Below are 15537 nucleotides of genomic sequence, written 5' to 3' on the forward strand. Positions count from 1 at the left end.
AGTGAGGAGAAAAGGAAGGACTGGAAAGGAAGGGAGCCTCAGATTACAGAACACTTGTGAGAAAGTCTTGGACAAGCTGAAGGGAGGCTCCAAAGGAAAATTGTTCATTAGAGAAGTGTCACTATAGGCAGGCAGGGGCTGACTCTAGTCCCCTCGCTCTGCCATTGGCTAGAACAGCTTGTGGAATGTGCAGCTCAATGCTCCGAAGGGTGACAGCCAAAAGTTGCTGGTCTATTTTGCTCCCCACAGTGAGTTTTCATGAAAGAGTGGGCACTTCCACAGCCACCACCACGTCATTTGAAATAATCCACTGTAAAGTACAGAAACATAGGCTAAGAAGTATAATGGCAATTAAAACTTAAAACTATGGGGAAAATGAGGTTAGGTTTAGAATTAACAGTATACATCATATTTCATTCTATTTTGGAAAATACTGACATATTTTTGTTAAGTAAAATTTAGACATTTAATTCAAATGAATATGGTTTCTCAATTAGTCTATTTCTCACGCCTATGATATTGTATTGGTAAAGTTTTGCCCTTTAAGAAAATTATACAGAGAACACTAAAAACACTAAGACAAAAAGAATAACATTAGCCCAGTGACTTATTTGTCGAGGAGTAAACAAGGAGAGAACTTTTATAATGAAATCATTTTGGATAGCTTGATGTTCTTTTAATGTATAAGAAAAATGTTTTAGCCTGATATAAACACGCTTTTTGTGTTCTGAATTTTAATATTGGTTTTTAGTAGTGGTGCACATTTTTAACATTTAGTAAAGTTTGAAATGGCTCCTTAATACCTACTTCAAAGGAAGTATGCTTAACTGCTGCCTCTGCGATTGTTTAGTACTTTCACAAAGTGGAATATGAAAGTGTGTCCACTTCTAGGGAAGAAAAAAATTTTTTCAGTGCCTAGAAACATTCAGTTATTGAGACAAAAATTATTTTTTTCTGTGAGGTCTAGGGCCTCAGGGAAAACATATCTGGCCCATAGTCATTTCTATTGATATTTGTTTTCTATATTTTCTCTTGTTTTTTTTTTTCTATTTACACAGTATTGTTCTTCATCATTATCATCAATGACATTAACAAAAGTCACTATTAAAAGCATCGTTTTGCCTTCAGTGTGTTAAATAGTACCCAGTCTGAGCCAATGTTTGCAGTCTCCTATGTACAACAGCACACATGCAGGCTGGAGGCCAAATACAAGTTAAAACTAAAAACTCAAACCAATAGTTCTCAGAAACATCAACACCAAATGTTGGGATCTTGAGTCTGAAGGAGAAAGCTTTTAAGAACTTTTTTCTTCTAATCATCATGAAGTGTAGACTGATTTGGATGTGGAGAACCCTGACCCCACACACAGTGGAATATTTGTACAAAGCTGTTCTGAGATCAGGACATCTTGAAGAGGTCAAGTGTGTGTGTGTGTGTATTTCTCCTGCTGCATCATTTGTGAATCTTGTGACTCATACCCTCTGGTACAGCCCCGCAGGTTTGGTTTAAGGCTGTAGAATCAATATTGCATGATTATATCAAGTGTACAAAGAAGAACTTTTTAATCGATGATGGTCTCACTAATGGAGAAGATGCACAAAATGTGTGCTCAGCAGTCCTTCAGAGACAAGAGCCTTTTTGCTGTGATCTATTTAAAATTTATTTCTTTAATGACTAATGAGGCTTAGTCAGAATTTTTCTGACAGCTTTGGGTCTTCAAATTTCTGCTTTTATCATTTCCTGTCCATGATAGCAAAATCTATATTTAAAGTGTGTTAATTTTCTCTTCACCTATAACATAGATATATGGGTAGAAGACATATACATCCCATACAAATGTATCCTTCTCTACTTCTACCTTCCAATATTTTGTAAAGACCTTTGCCTTCCATAACGTTCTCTTTTATACAAAGAATGTAATTAGGAGTAGAGTCCCCTGTTTAAAGAAAATTGCATATAATATAAACCAAAATCAATACTTTATACCCTTTAACACCACTGATATCTACTCAAGTTCTCCTAAAAGGATCCCCAAAGCAATGAAAAACAGAAAACAGGCTGTTTGTAATTTAAGAACATCCCAATGCTATTCTATAGTGTGTTATGTCAAAAAATGAAACACAATCTCTATCAATGTAAGAGATATGTTTTAGAACATTTGGATATGATAAGATGCATTTGTTTTCCTTTCCCAGCTAACCTAAATTAATAGCAATAGTAATCATCTATTGAGTACTTGCTGTTATACAAATTACTCATAGTTTTTATAACATATTTATAATGTATGTATTAAAATTTCCATTTTCAAAATGAGGATATTGAGACTCAGGAAGACAACATAATCTGATCATAATTATATAGCTACTGAATAGGAGAGCTAGTATTTACACCTAGTCATATTGCAAGTCTATATCTATATCAAAATAGTAAACTATAAGTTTCTGGTACTCAGTATACCTAAAAAAAGTGAAATTTGGAGAATGTGAAAAGTTTCCTCTTATCAGAATTTTAATATGATTTTTAAAAGAAGCACCATGAGCAATCAGACAAATAAAAGTACTTATTCAACTATACAAATCACTGTAATAATTGAAGAACACGTCATTATCACCAAAAAAGGGAAAAGAGGAGAATACTATTTATGGTGGGGAAATGAATTTTCTATCTTTAAAGTTTTATAAGGAAAAGTATAATCCCATAATGATAAAACTAAAGGAGCAATAGAGTTTGTTTCCTTCTTTAAACTTGTCCAAAAGCTGCTTCTAATAATATCTTCATTATAGAACAGGCTGGCTAGGCCAGTGTGTTGGCGCATTTGTTTGTTTATGTAAATATTTAATTTTTAAAAATAGTTTTTTTATTGTTAATATGATATACCTTAGTTGCTCCAAATTCAAGCCATAGAGAAATGTATAGCATCTTTCTTTTTATTATATTCTTCTAGATTATTTTACTTTTTACTTTCTTTTCTTTCTTCCTTTCATTTGATTTTTATTTAGTTTCAGAAATACTGACACAGTGCTTAAAATATCAAATGTCTCTATGAAGCTCTCTGCCATTCCATCTCCTACTTCTAAGTGACAACCACTTCGAATTTTTCAATTTGATGTTTTAGTATTTACTTTCATATATCTATATAACATATTTATAAATGTTTTTACTTCCTGCATTTTCTCATTGAAATTATCTCTTGACTTCTCTTTTTGGAAAATGAGGATTTATACCTTTTCACAATATCCTCTCCACCCCTACTACTATCACACACACACACACACACACACACACACACACACACACCACACACACACACACACACACACACACTCACACACATACTTCCTCTCAATTTAGTAAGCAAAATTTTGATTTTGATTTTTAAGACTGAATCCAATATACTATGATTTTCTTTCTAGTACATTTGATTTTGCTTTTAGCTAATATTTATCTCTTAAATTTGATTAATTATTTTATAAATACTCTTTACCAATTCAACCCAAAACTCTCCTTCTGTTATACAATAAACCTATTATTATATTTGAGTACACTAGGTCTTCTTCTAATTTTCTCTTTTTAGAAAAACATAGCTTTCTTCGAAACTTCTGACCTACTACAATCCAGTCTGGTTCTTCTCTATGCACATCTCTGATCCTGGACTCTCTCTCTTTGCTATTACCTTAAGATTCTTTTCGCCTCTCTCTTTTGTAGGATTTTCTACTTCCTGGATCCCATGTCTTCCTGTTTTGGGGGATTTATTTTATTTGTCTATCTGTTTGTTTATTTCCTCATTTGTTTACTACTGGCTGATTCTCAATAAAAGATGAAGATGAAACTTTCATCTTGAGAATTTGCATACATGACTATTCCCCATTCTGTTGCTTTTTCACTTAATAGTTTGGCAAAAGTATGGAATGCTAGATTAGAATTGGTATCTCAAATTTTGAATGTATTTCTCCAATGTTTTCTAGTCAAAAGTGTTACTAAATTTATTCAAATTCTTGATCTTTTGTTTGACACCTGGTTCTTTATCTTTCCCTCTCTCTCTTCATAGATATGTACCAAGCTAAGTTCTGTTTCCTTCCATTATGTTAGGCATTCTGTGTGTTGATCCCCTTGGAATGAGAATTTATATTCTTCAGATCTGGTAATCTTCTTATTTTTCAAATAGTTTAATGTATTTTAACAGCAAACTTAGAGGAACAGCACAGAAGAGAGATAATGTTAAAAACATATACTCGCACGTAAGACAACTCAGTTAGAAAAGTATAATTAATGGATAGAATCTTCTGTATGATAAAAAATAATACTACAACCACCATTTAATTGACATCAGTAAGAAATTTACTTGTTTTAATAAAAATCCAAATACTGGTATTTTCCAGAAAAAAATTAACAGATTTATTTATAATTGTTATAAAATTAAACTGCTAAATCTTGTTCACCGAAACATTTTGATTTGCATTAATGCTTCATATCCCCTGCATTTATATTAAAAATTCGCAAACAAATGAAAAAGAAAAAACTGTCAAAACTGATTTCTGCCCCCTATTTTTTCACCTGTAGTCCTATATTGAGGTACCTGTTGACCCCATGGAAAAAAATACCTACCATTCTGAGGAAGAAAACATTTTTTTTAAATTAAGTTTATTGGGGTAACATTGATTAATGCAATTATATAAATTTCAGATGTAACTTTTTTTTTTAGAATGAAATTTTTTCCATCATAGTGGATCCTTAAGCACACGTACTTGGTATGGTAATTGGATATCTTTTGGCATAATTGTTACACGCTTGGCATGGATAGTATATAAGTCGGTATCTTCAAAAAGGCCAACCAAATGGGCCTCACTTGCCTCCTGCAAAGCACCAGTAGCTGCACTCTGGAAGCACAGTTCTGTTTTGAAGTCCTGAGCAATTTCTCAAACCAGACACTGGAAGGGAAGTTTGTGAATCAGAAGTTTGGTGGATTTCTGAAAATGTCTATTTTCACAGAGTGCCATAGCACTAGGTCAGCAACAATGAGCTTTCTTCACCCCTCAGTAGAGGGCGCACTCATGGAGTGGCTTTTGTAGTCACTTGCTTCCTTGGTGCTTTACCACTGGCCAATTTGCGAGCAGTCAGCTTTGTAGAGCCATGATATAGAGACCTCCATATTTACACCCTCCTCATTTGTCTGGAGCTCAGCAAGCTGGAGGTGGCACTGGCATGAGAGAGTAGTGGCGGCTATGTACACCCAGGTCTGGTAATCTTTTGCAAATTATTTTGTTCATAACTTTATCCCCTCTCTGTTCTTTTTTCTCTTTCGGAAATTACTATCAGATCTCCTGGACTGTATCCTTTATTGCTTTTCTGACTATGTTTCATTCATTTGTTTTTTTACTGTACCTTACAGGACAACTGTTAGCTTTATATCCCAAAGAATTTTTAATTTCTGCTATCATAATTTTGACTTTCAAAAGTACTACTATTAGGTCTTTGAATGTTACTTTTTCAAAATATCCATTTTAGTTTGTGAATGCTACCAGTATCCTTATTGCTCTGAGGGTATTTATGCTAGTTTTATGATTTTCTTCCTTTCTGCTTAATTCATGTTTTCTCTTTTTTTCTTGCTTGTTTTGCTGCTTGTGTATTTGCTCATATTTAAGAGTGGTACAAATGAAATCTCTGAGTACAGATGAGGCTCTTTCACTGTGGTCTTCGCTGATCTGACCGGGACATTTCCTTGTGGAAGTCCTGATGTTGGTGTCATTAGAGCTTTCCTTTTGGGATACTCAGATTCCCCAGAGGAGACTTCCTATGTCCTGCTTGGAAGTTCTGGCTGCTACTTGGGAAGGTTTTTTCTGTTTTTGTTTTTCAGCTTGGGAGCTCATGTCCAGTTTTGTAATTATTTATTAAAATTATATTATCTCACTTAGACACAATTTATATACAAGAAACTGAGATTGTAATAGCCCGCTGAAATATGAAAGGGTTAAAGAATAATTAAAACCTGAAACTGGACAAAAGAAGTCTATAACTTAGGCCTAGTTTCTGGAACCCCTAACCACATTCTGTTAATCATGAAACTTGTAACAATGAGCTCATACGCTAACTGCCAATTTTAGCCTGTGTAACCCTGCTTGCTTGCATGGCATGAAAAATAATCAATTGTATATAAGCTGAAAATTACTGTTTGGCCATCGCCCATGGGAACACTGGCTATTGCCCATGGGAACATAGGCAATCACCCATAGGAACATAACATTCTAACACAAGCTTTCTGCTTCTGTACTTCCCGCTTGCACACCTGACCAGTGGGTTGACAGGTAGTGAATAGGAGAAAGATGGACCTTTGTGTTTAAGACAGAATGAGGAATGGGATTTGGGGCTTAAAAACCTTGTATCTTGGCATTTCGAGGCTGCTCCTTTGCAAGGACAGCCGCTGGCTAATAAACTGTCTCCTGGTTAAGAGCACTCAAGTTGGGTCTGGTTATTCTGGACACAACAGAGATAACTGGGAGCCAGAGCTATTAGGCACTTAAACATTATCTCAATAAAATTTTGCATTAAAATGTTACCCTTACTATTTCCTGTTTACAAACACCTGTCACAATATTGCAGCAAACTATGTACAAGTTGTGGGATTGTGAAGTGGATGTCACTTTACAGAGAAATTGAACCAGGTGGCATTAACATCACAATTCAGGGGTAGTTTTACCTGTAAACTATGGAGTCAAAAACCTGATCGACTCAATCAAGTTATCTTTCCTCATAGAGTTCACAATCTAAACTAATGTTGAAAAGCTATTTTGGTGAACATGATATATGTTTTCTCTTCAACCCAGTGCCTGGCATAGAGTTTCTAAAACCCTTATAATTTCCTAAGAGATAAGAGATAAAGTGTCTTTTGTTATATTAATAAGGTGACTTTTGGGAAAATACTTGAGGATGGGGACTGTTTGCTAGTGGAGACAACTATATGATTAGAAGGTTGGAACTTTCTGTTTCACCCCCAGACCTCTGAGGAGGGGAGAGCAGCTGGAGATTGAGTTCAATCACCAATGTGTCTTTGAATGAATACACTGTGGTACATATATACAATGGACTATTATTCAGCCATAAATAAGAATGAAATCTTACCCTTTGCAAAAACATGGATGGACCTAAAGGGTATTATGCTAAGTAAAATAAGTCAAACAGAGAAAGACAAATACCATACGATTTCACTTATATGTGGAATCTGAAAAATAGAATAAATGAACAAATAAAACAGAAACAGACTCATAGATACAGAGAACAACCTTAGAGTTGCCAATGGGAGAGGTGTTGTGGGGCTGGGTGAAAAGGGTGAAGGGATTAAGAAGTACAAATTAGTAGTTACAAAATAGTTACAGGGATGCAAAGTACAGCATAGAGAATATAGTCAAAAATATTGTGAGATGGGAAAAAATGACATAGATGATAGAGGCTTTGTTCATCCCTCTTGTGATCAAATCAAAGTTGTGACAGAAATGTGGAGCAAAGAGCAAGCAAAGTCACCTGGGATCTAGATGAACAGAAGCACTACAACTAGGGAGATAAATAATAAACCAACTTGCAACAGTAGAAGGTAGGATGAAGCAAAGAAGCGAGGCTGCCCAGTCTGAGCAGCTGAGTGGGATGGAAGCTGTGGCAGTGGCAGCTGCAGACACCTCTTAAAAGGCGCATTTCCATGAGTAGACTTTCACAGTGACGGACCTGCTCGCTCTCAGCACCAGTGCCGGGTCAGCTGCACCAGGGACTTACAAGGCGACACTGAGTTGACAGAATGAAGGCCAAGCCGAGACTTGCTCTGTATAGAAGTGTCGGCAGTATCCATTGTTCCTCTGTTGAGCCGTTCCCTCTCCTGGTGTGAGGACAAGGCACCGCTGTAATCAAGACGTCATCAAACTGGATAACATAAGTCACTCAACCCAGAGAATTCCCTGAAACTCCGCCTCCCCCAACTCGAGGCCCCACCCAAGCCACATCCTGTCTGTCCTTGGCAAGTCAGGTGCTCTTTGCTGAGCACCACCAACACTCATACTGGTGGCAGCTGGTCTTGGTTCCTAGTGTGGACTCTTGAGGCAATTATAAACATAGCATCTGTGGGTTCCTTGCTGAATCTTAACAGGTGGCCCCGGAGGGGCGCAGGCTTGAGCTAAATTTGGCATGCAGCTGAACGCCTCTCAGGACTGTGCCACTGGACACCTACTACACAAAGCCACTTTAATAAGACCGGGAGACTTAGGAGCTTTGCTTAGCACAGAAAGACAGCCAAAATGGGGAGACAAAGAAGCAGAAACCATATAAGAAAACCGAACAGAGATCCAGGAATAATAGTCAAGCAATCTAACAGATGCAGAGTTCAAAACACTTGTTATAAAGATGCTCAATGAATTTAGGGGAATGTAGATGAATTCAGTGAGAACTTTAACAAAGAGATAAAAAAAAAAAAACATGAAAATGGAAATGGAAATTATAAAAGGGAACCAGTCAGAAATAAAGAATACATTATCTGAGATGAAAATATATTAGAGGAAATCGACAGAGTGCATAAGAGGATTGAACCACAGATATGGAGTATGGGAAGCAAGAAAAAGGAAGCTAAAGCTAGAATAATAATTTAAGGAACCTATGGGACACAATTAAATGAAAAAATATCCTTGCCATAGGGGTACTTAAAGGAAAACAAGAAGTTGAAGAGCTATTTGAAGAAATGATCATGGAAAACTTCCCTCACCTGGTAAAAGAAATAGACATAAAACCTTGGGAAGCTCAGAGTCTCAAAAAAGATGAACCAAAAGAGGCCCACAACAAGACATATTATAATTAAATGCCAAAAGTTAAGTACAAAGAGAGAATCTTAAAAGCAGCAAGAGAAAAGCAGATAGTTACCTACAAGGGAGCATCCATAAGATTGGCAGCTGACTTCTCAAAAGAAATTATGCAGGACAGAAGGGTTTGGCTGAAAATATTCAACATTATGAAAACCCAGGATCTACAATCAAGAATATTTTTATTCAGCAAAGCTATTGTTTAGAGTCAAAGAACAAATAAAGAGCTTCCCAGACAAAAATAAGATAAAGGAATTTATCAACACCAAGCCAGTTTTAAAGGAAATGTTGGACGGATTTCTTTAAGAAGAAAATACACGTATCGAAACCAGGAATAAAGAATGATAATAACTACATTCCTATCAACGAGTACCTCAAATGGAAAAAGAATTAAGTGCTCCAACCAAAAGACAGAGTGGCTGAATGGATAAGAAAACAAGACCCCTACATGTGCTGCCTACAAGAGACTCACTTCAGATTAAAAGACACATGCAGACTAAAAGGAAGGAGTTGGAAAAAGATATTGCCTTAATGTACCCAGAGGGTATTGTGCTGAATGAAGTAAGTCAGATAAAGACAAATATTGCATGATTTCACGTACATGAGGAATCTAAAGAACAAAATAAATAACAACAAAAAATGGAAATAAACTCATAGATACAGAGAATATTTTGAGGGCTACTAGATGGGAGGTGGGTTGAGGGGATGGCAAAAAGGGGCAAAAGGATTAAGTACAAATGGAAAGTTACAAAATAGACATGGAGATATAAAGTGTAGCATAAGGAAAATAATTAATAATATTGTAATAAATATGTAAGGGGAAAAGATTACTATATTTAATGGGGTGATTGCTTTGTGAGTTATGTCAATCTCTGATCACTATGCTGTACAACTGAAACTGGTATATTACTATATGCTAACTATAATTTAAAAAATTCATTGAATTGTACAATGTAAACATGAGCAACTTATTGTCTATTATATTTCAATAAAGCCAGAAAAAAATATTGAAATAACTATGTATGGTACTAGCTGGATACTATTCTTCTCAGGCAATTGCTTCATAAGTTATAGAAATGTCGAACCACTATGCTGTATATCTGAAACTAATATAACATTAACTGTCAACTGTAATAGAAAAAATAATTAAAAATCACCAATGGCCAATGATTTAATCAATCATGCCTATATAATGGAGCCTCTATAAAAACCCAAAAGGATGTGTTCCAAGAGCTTTCATGTGGTGAACACATGGAGATTTGGGGAAATTGGCACAACTGGAGGGAGCATGGATGCTCCTCACCCTTTCCTCATACTTTGTCCTATGCATCTTTTTCATCTTGCTGTTCCTGAGTCATATCATTTTATAATAAACTAGTGATATATTGAATGAAAGGTTTTCTGAGTTCTATGAGCCGCTCTAGCAAATTAATCGAACCTGAAGTTAAGATTTGTTGGAACTTCTGATCTACAGCTGATGGGTCAGTACAGATGACACCTGGGCTTGCAATTAGCATCTGAAGTGTGTGTGGGGGGTGGGGATGGGATGTAGCTGGAGCTTAGTCCTGTAGGACTGAGCCCTAACCTGTGGACTCTGGGTAGATAGTGTCAGAATTGAATTGAATGCAGGACACCCAGTTTGTGTCCAGAGAATTTCTTGGTGGTGGGAAACACCCTTTTTCACACATTAGAATTGGGATGTTCAGAACACCAAGTTGTGATGTTCAAAAATCACAGATCTGTTTAAAAGGTAACAGTGAGATGTGCAGGTTCTCACATACAAATCCTTCACTGTGTTCATGAAATTCACTTTAACAGAGCATAAAGTTTGGTGGTGAGTAGAGGGAAGAAAAAAATGGGAAAGTAAAACCTCATTAAGTAGAAGTAAATAAACTCTTATTACAATTTTTGCTTTTTCAGACTCAGATGAAGATCTGGGGATAGTCATACTGTGTTAAGTATTAATTGTCAAGGAGAGAAAGAATTAGTAGCAGAGGAGTGATACCACTTACAGAGTTAACTCTGAAGTATAGCAGTTGCTATTTTGCATTAGAATTCTTCCCATAGTATTTTTTCTTGTCCTTGCCCGAGAAACTCATTAAAAATCATGTTTCCAAAGAACATTTTTGATCAATATACATGCATGACTTGGTGCATTATATTTAGAATGTTTTTAATAATCATTGAGTAATAAATAAGCTTTGTTAAAGCCTTATATCATCTCATTATCAAATACAATAGTCAAAAGGTTTTATGTTCTTGTTAGGATTAATCTTTCTATATTCTATTTTTAAGGATTTTTTTTAAAAAACAGGAAAAATTTTTTCAAATTACATTGTTTTATGGCTATCATGGATCTCTAAATTTAGAAAACTCTATATTAGGAAATGTTCCTCTCCCTATCCCCACATTCATGGGTGATCTTAATTATTAGCAAGGCAAAGCTAATGAAGGAAGCTATTATTAGTGTACATGTTAATAGAGTGATAATTGGATACTGATGGGTGAAAATTAAATAGGAAATGTCAAGGTGGGTTCAGAGAAGTTTTATTAAAGAAAAAAATTAGGAAATGCTCAGAAGCATTTACTAAATTATTTTGTACCAAATGGCCTTTTAAAATTAATTTCATCTGGTCAGAAAAATGTTGATAAGCAGTAAAATCTACATTTGACCTGGTGAAAGTTGACAAAAAAGAAATATTAGTGTATTTCACATTAATGGTAGATTATATAAGTGTTTGATTTTTGTATATTCATTTTGAACAATAAAATTGAAATATAAAAATTTTATGAAAGTTGTGCTGAGATACAAAATCAATTATCCCATCATTTTGAAAATTGTCAGAATGAGAAGGGGAGGGAGAAAGGTGAGATTCCATGTGAAATTCATCTCAGCTATTTCTCTGAAAGGATTTGAAAAAACACGCTTATAAAATGATTTTAGGAAAGTAGATTGGGTAATGCATAGATCTACAAATATGCTATAGTGAGCATAATTTGGCTTACACACTCGTCTAATGTCCTAGCTAAGGTGAGTCTGAGATATGGTGGGAGTTGCCTCTAACGTGGACATTTAATGCCCAGACAGTGCTGACTTTTCAAAATTTGCATTACAGGTATTCACCGGGTTCTCTGAGAGCTAGGGGCAACTTGCACACCTGATATCACAGTAACTTGGCAGCTTCCTGCCTCTGAAAGATTTGCACTTCTCAAGTTAGAATTATATTTCCAAACTTTACTTCTCTACTTAGGTATTTATTTGTTCATTCATTCATTTATTTACACCTATTGGTCAATATTTATAGAATTGCATTTGTTTCCTCACTTGTATTAATCATTTTTTATTCCGTGATAATTAAGGAATAGGCTGGCAAATTATGTTTGCTCTACAGTCATTTTGCCACAAGGTGGTGGTAGAACTCTTTGAAGTAAAAAACAAAAAACAATAAAAAATAACTTTGAAAAAGTAATTTTAAGATTTATGAAAACAAATATGAAATATGGGTACGACTTATTTTTGTCCGACAGTTAATTTCTCTATGGCTGTAATAACTATAGCACTTTTCTATTGTGAATAATTTTTTCTTAAATAAATAAACTACAAGAATCGAAATCACTGTGATGATGATTATGGTGATGATAAGCAGTAGTCACAGCTGACATTATCTAAGCTCTTACTTGGTCCCAGACAGTGTACTAGGTATTTTATATATACTGATTTAATGCTTACCGCCCCATCATTACTTAAATACAACTATCATTACCCTCTTACAGAGGAAAAAAAAAATAAAGTTTAGATTAGCAGAGATTATTATTTGTCTTTTAATGTTACATTCTATGTTAGATTTTATAGTTGAATTAGAGCTATGTTTCACGAGTTAACATGAATAGTCTCCAGAAGGTACATTTTACAAAACAAAAATTTCAGACCTTTTTCCTGAAGATTCTGTTTAAGCAGGTCTGAAATGGGAACCTAGAAAACTATATTTTAAACAAATGTGACATAACTTTTATCATAAAACATCTTTAAGAACTGTTAATTGTTGTCTTTGGGTTTAACTGCTTTGCTTATGTAATGTTTAAAATCACTTATTTCTAAAGCTGTGCCTTTTACCTCAAGATTTAAAAATCAAGATTATAAAATCAAAATAATGTTCATCCAGGCTCTTCAATACTATGTTTTTTAAGGATTTAGGTGAGTGATACATTGTAGAAAAGATGAATGCTTTTGTATTTTATTTTACTGTTGAAAAAAGAATAATGTAGAAAGGGTATTTTGTTCTGTTACAAAAATATTTTAGTGAAATTCATAATACACAACGTAGTAAAAACAAATATAGTATTTTATCAATTTAAAATTACTTAAAATATCTATTCTATATATTGTAGTGATACATATAAAGTATCTATTCTATATATTGTAGTGATACATATAAACTATTAACAATTCAAATGTCATATAGCAATAGTAAGTTAGTAAAATATCTTTTAAAATAATGAATTCCAACCCTTTAAATAGCATGTAATAATTTGCCTTATTGACTTTACATCCCTAAAATTACAAGAAAAAAAAAAAAGAACAAACAACCAAGTTTTAAACTCCAGTGACAATAGCTAGCAGAACATTTTCCTTTAGGTCTGAAATAAGTTTAGTACTATGTGTATTTAGATGTCCATCTTCTTAGAAAACATGTATCAGTATTTTCATTTTTGCCATTTTTTCTGAACAATTAACAATTTCCTTCTATCTTTGATTCCTGTTCCCGTGATAATTCTCAAACTTTCTATCTGGATTAAAATCTCCTAGAGAAAAATATTCTATTACTTTTGTAACTTCTAAGATTCAAATGCACGATTGACTAGAAAATATTAATAATATAGCATTGAAATAACGTACTATTACAAAGCAGTGGTATGATACAGCATTATAATAACAACGTGATTTTAAGGAGCTATACATTTCCTGATTCATTTTTAAAGTGAGATGATAGAAACCTGCACTCACGTATGACCTAAGTTCCTAGGGATAATATGAGCTGGATCAGAACCTAGGGCTATGGTTACCAGAGCAGAGCTCTTTTGGGAATATTCTTAACCTACCCAAAGCGCTGGTAGAGCCGACTATCTCCAAAAGTTACTTATTCAACCAATCAAAGAACAAGTAAATACATCTGAAAAATAAACCTCAGATTGACTTTAACAGATTTAATTAAAACCTGAACTTTAGGTGGAACGATACCAAAAACTGTGCCAACAAATACTGAGAGGTTAATAAAGTGAATGATCAATCAAGATTTAGAGTTGAAAGATTTAAACTAAGCTATGAAATGAATTAGGTTAATTTTTAATGTGCTTTTGAACTAAATGTTTGTAATACATCCTTTTTCCTACTCTCCAGTGAGTGATATCATCTGGTCCCACACTGGAATGATTGCTGTTTATAATTTCTTTGTGCAGTTTGAGAAGTGTCTTAAATTCTTTGATGTGATGAACTCTGATAAAAATACGAAGACCTGTTTCTGAAAATTTGTTATCCAATGTCCAGTTGGGGGCCAGTTGGACTATGAATGTACAGACCATTAGTCCTTCGTTATGTTGTGTTGTTTCCCCCATCACTATTTTAAGAGACTTTAACTGATTTAATTATTAGCATTTCAATGTGGCCAATGAACCCATAATTTCTGTTCTTTTCATAACAATTTAATATTTTCTTAAAATGATAAAACAAAGAAAATATGTTTTAAACTTCTTGTTTGTTATATCAAGAAGTGACACTAGGTGCCACTAATCACTAGAAGAACTTAACCTAAATCTAGAAGTAGCCAACATTAATGGAGATTCTGTAATGTGAGAAATATAGGATTGGGTCTCTGATTGTATGTGTTTTTCATTTGCCTTGAGCTTTATTTTTAGAACTTGGTAGCTTGTCTATTAAAAGTTTATTTTGAAACTGGGTTTTAAAAATTAATTGTTTATTTAGCCCTTTTAAAAATATTTTGGTAGCTTTATTCATAATTTTCCCAAATTGAAACATTTACATTAGCTACTATGGAGATATTTGAGTGTACCTTCCAGAGGTGGTCCACAGACAGCCTCTAGTTATTAGCTCCCTCTGCCTTAGCTGCAGAGAACCTTCCCAGGGCAGCCCACATCTAGTGACTAAGCAAGATGGAATTATCGAGACCTGGGCATTTGCACTCCATGCAGGACTTTTTGTTTTTTTTTAATTGAGTATAATTGACATAAAACATTAGTTCTAGGTGTATAACATAATAATTTAGGTACATATGGCAAAACAATAGCCACGATAAGTCTAATTTCTATCACCACATGTACTTAAAATTTTTTCTTTGTGATGAAAACTTTTAAGATCTGCTCTCTTAGCAACTTCTAAATATAAGATACAGTATTTTTAACTATACTCATCATGCCACACATTACTTCTTCAAGACTTATTTATCTTCTAATTAGAAGTTAGTACTTTTTGATCTTCACCCATTTTGCCCACCCCCACCCCTCATTTCTGGCGACCAATCTGTTCTCTGTATCACAGGATTGTTGTTGTTTTTATAAAATTCTACATCTAAGTAAGATGATACAATATTTGTTTTTCTCTAACTTGTTTCACTTAGAATCTAGATGACCTCCAGAGTCATGTATGTTGTTGCAAATGGCAGAATTTCCTTTTTTATGGCTGAATATTATC

At 34.3% G+C, this 15537-nt stretch overlaps 1 pseudogene; it reads right to left on the bottom strand.

Moving 5' to 3' along the window:
* Positions 1–4718: 4718 nt before the first annotated feature.
* On the bottom strand, positions 4719–14444 carry LOC120591436 (uncharacterized; annotated as a pseudogene).
* Between the last annotated feature and the right edge of the window lie 1093 nt (positions 14445–15537).

Source organism: Pteropus medius, unplaced genomic scaffold (genome assembly GCF_902729225.1).
Source record: "Pteropus medius unplaced genomic scaffold, Ma_sr-lr_union100, whole genome shotgun sequence".
NCBI classification, from domain to species: Eukaryota; Metazoa; Chordata; class Mammalia; order Chiroptera; family Pteropodidae; genus Pteropus; species Pteropus medius.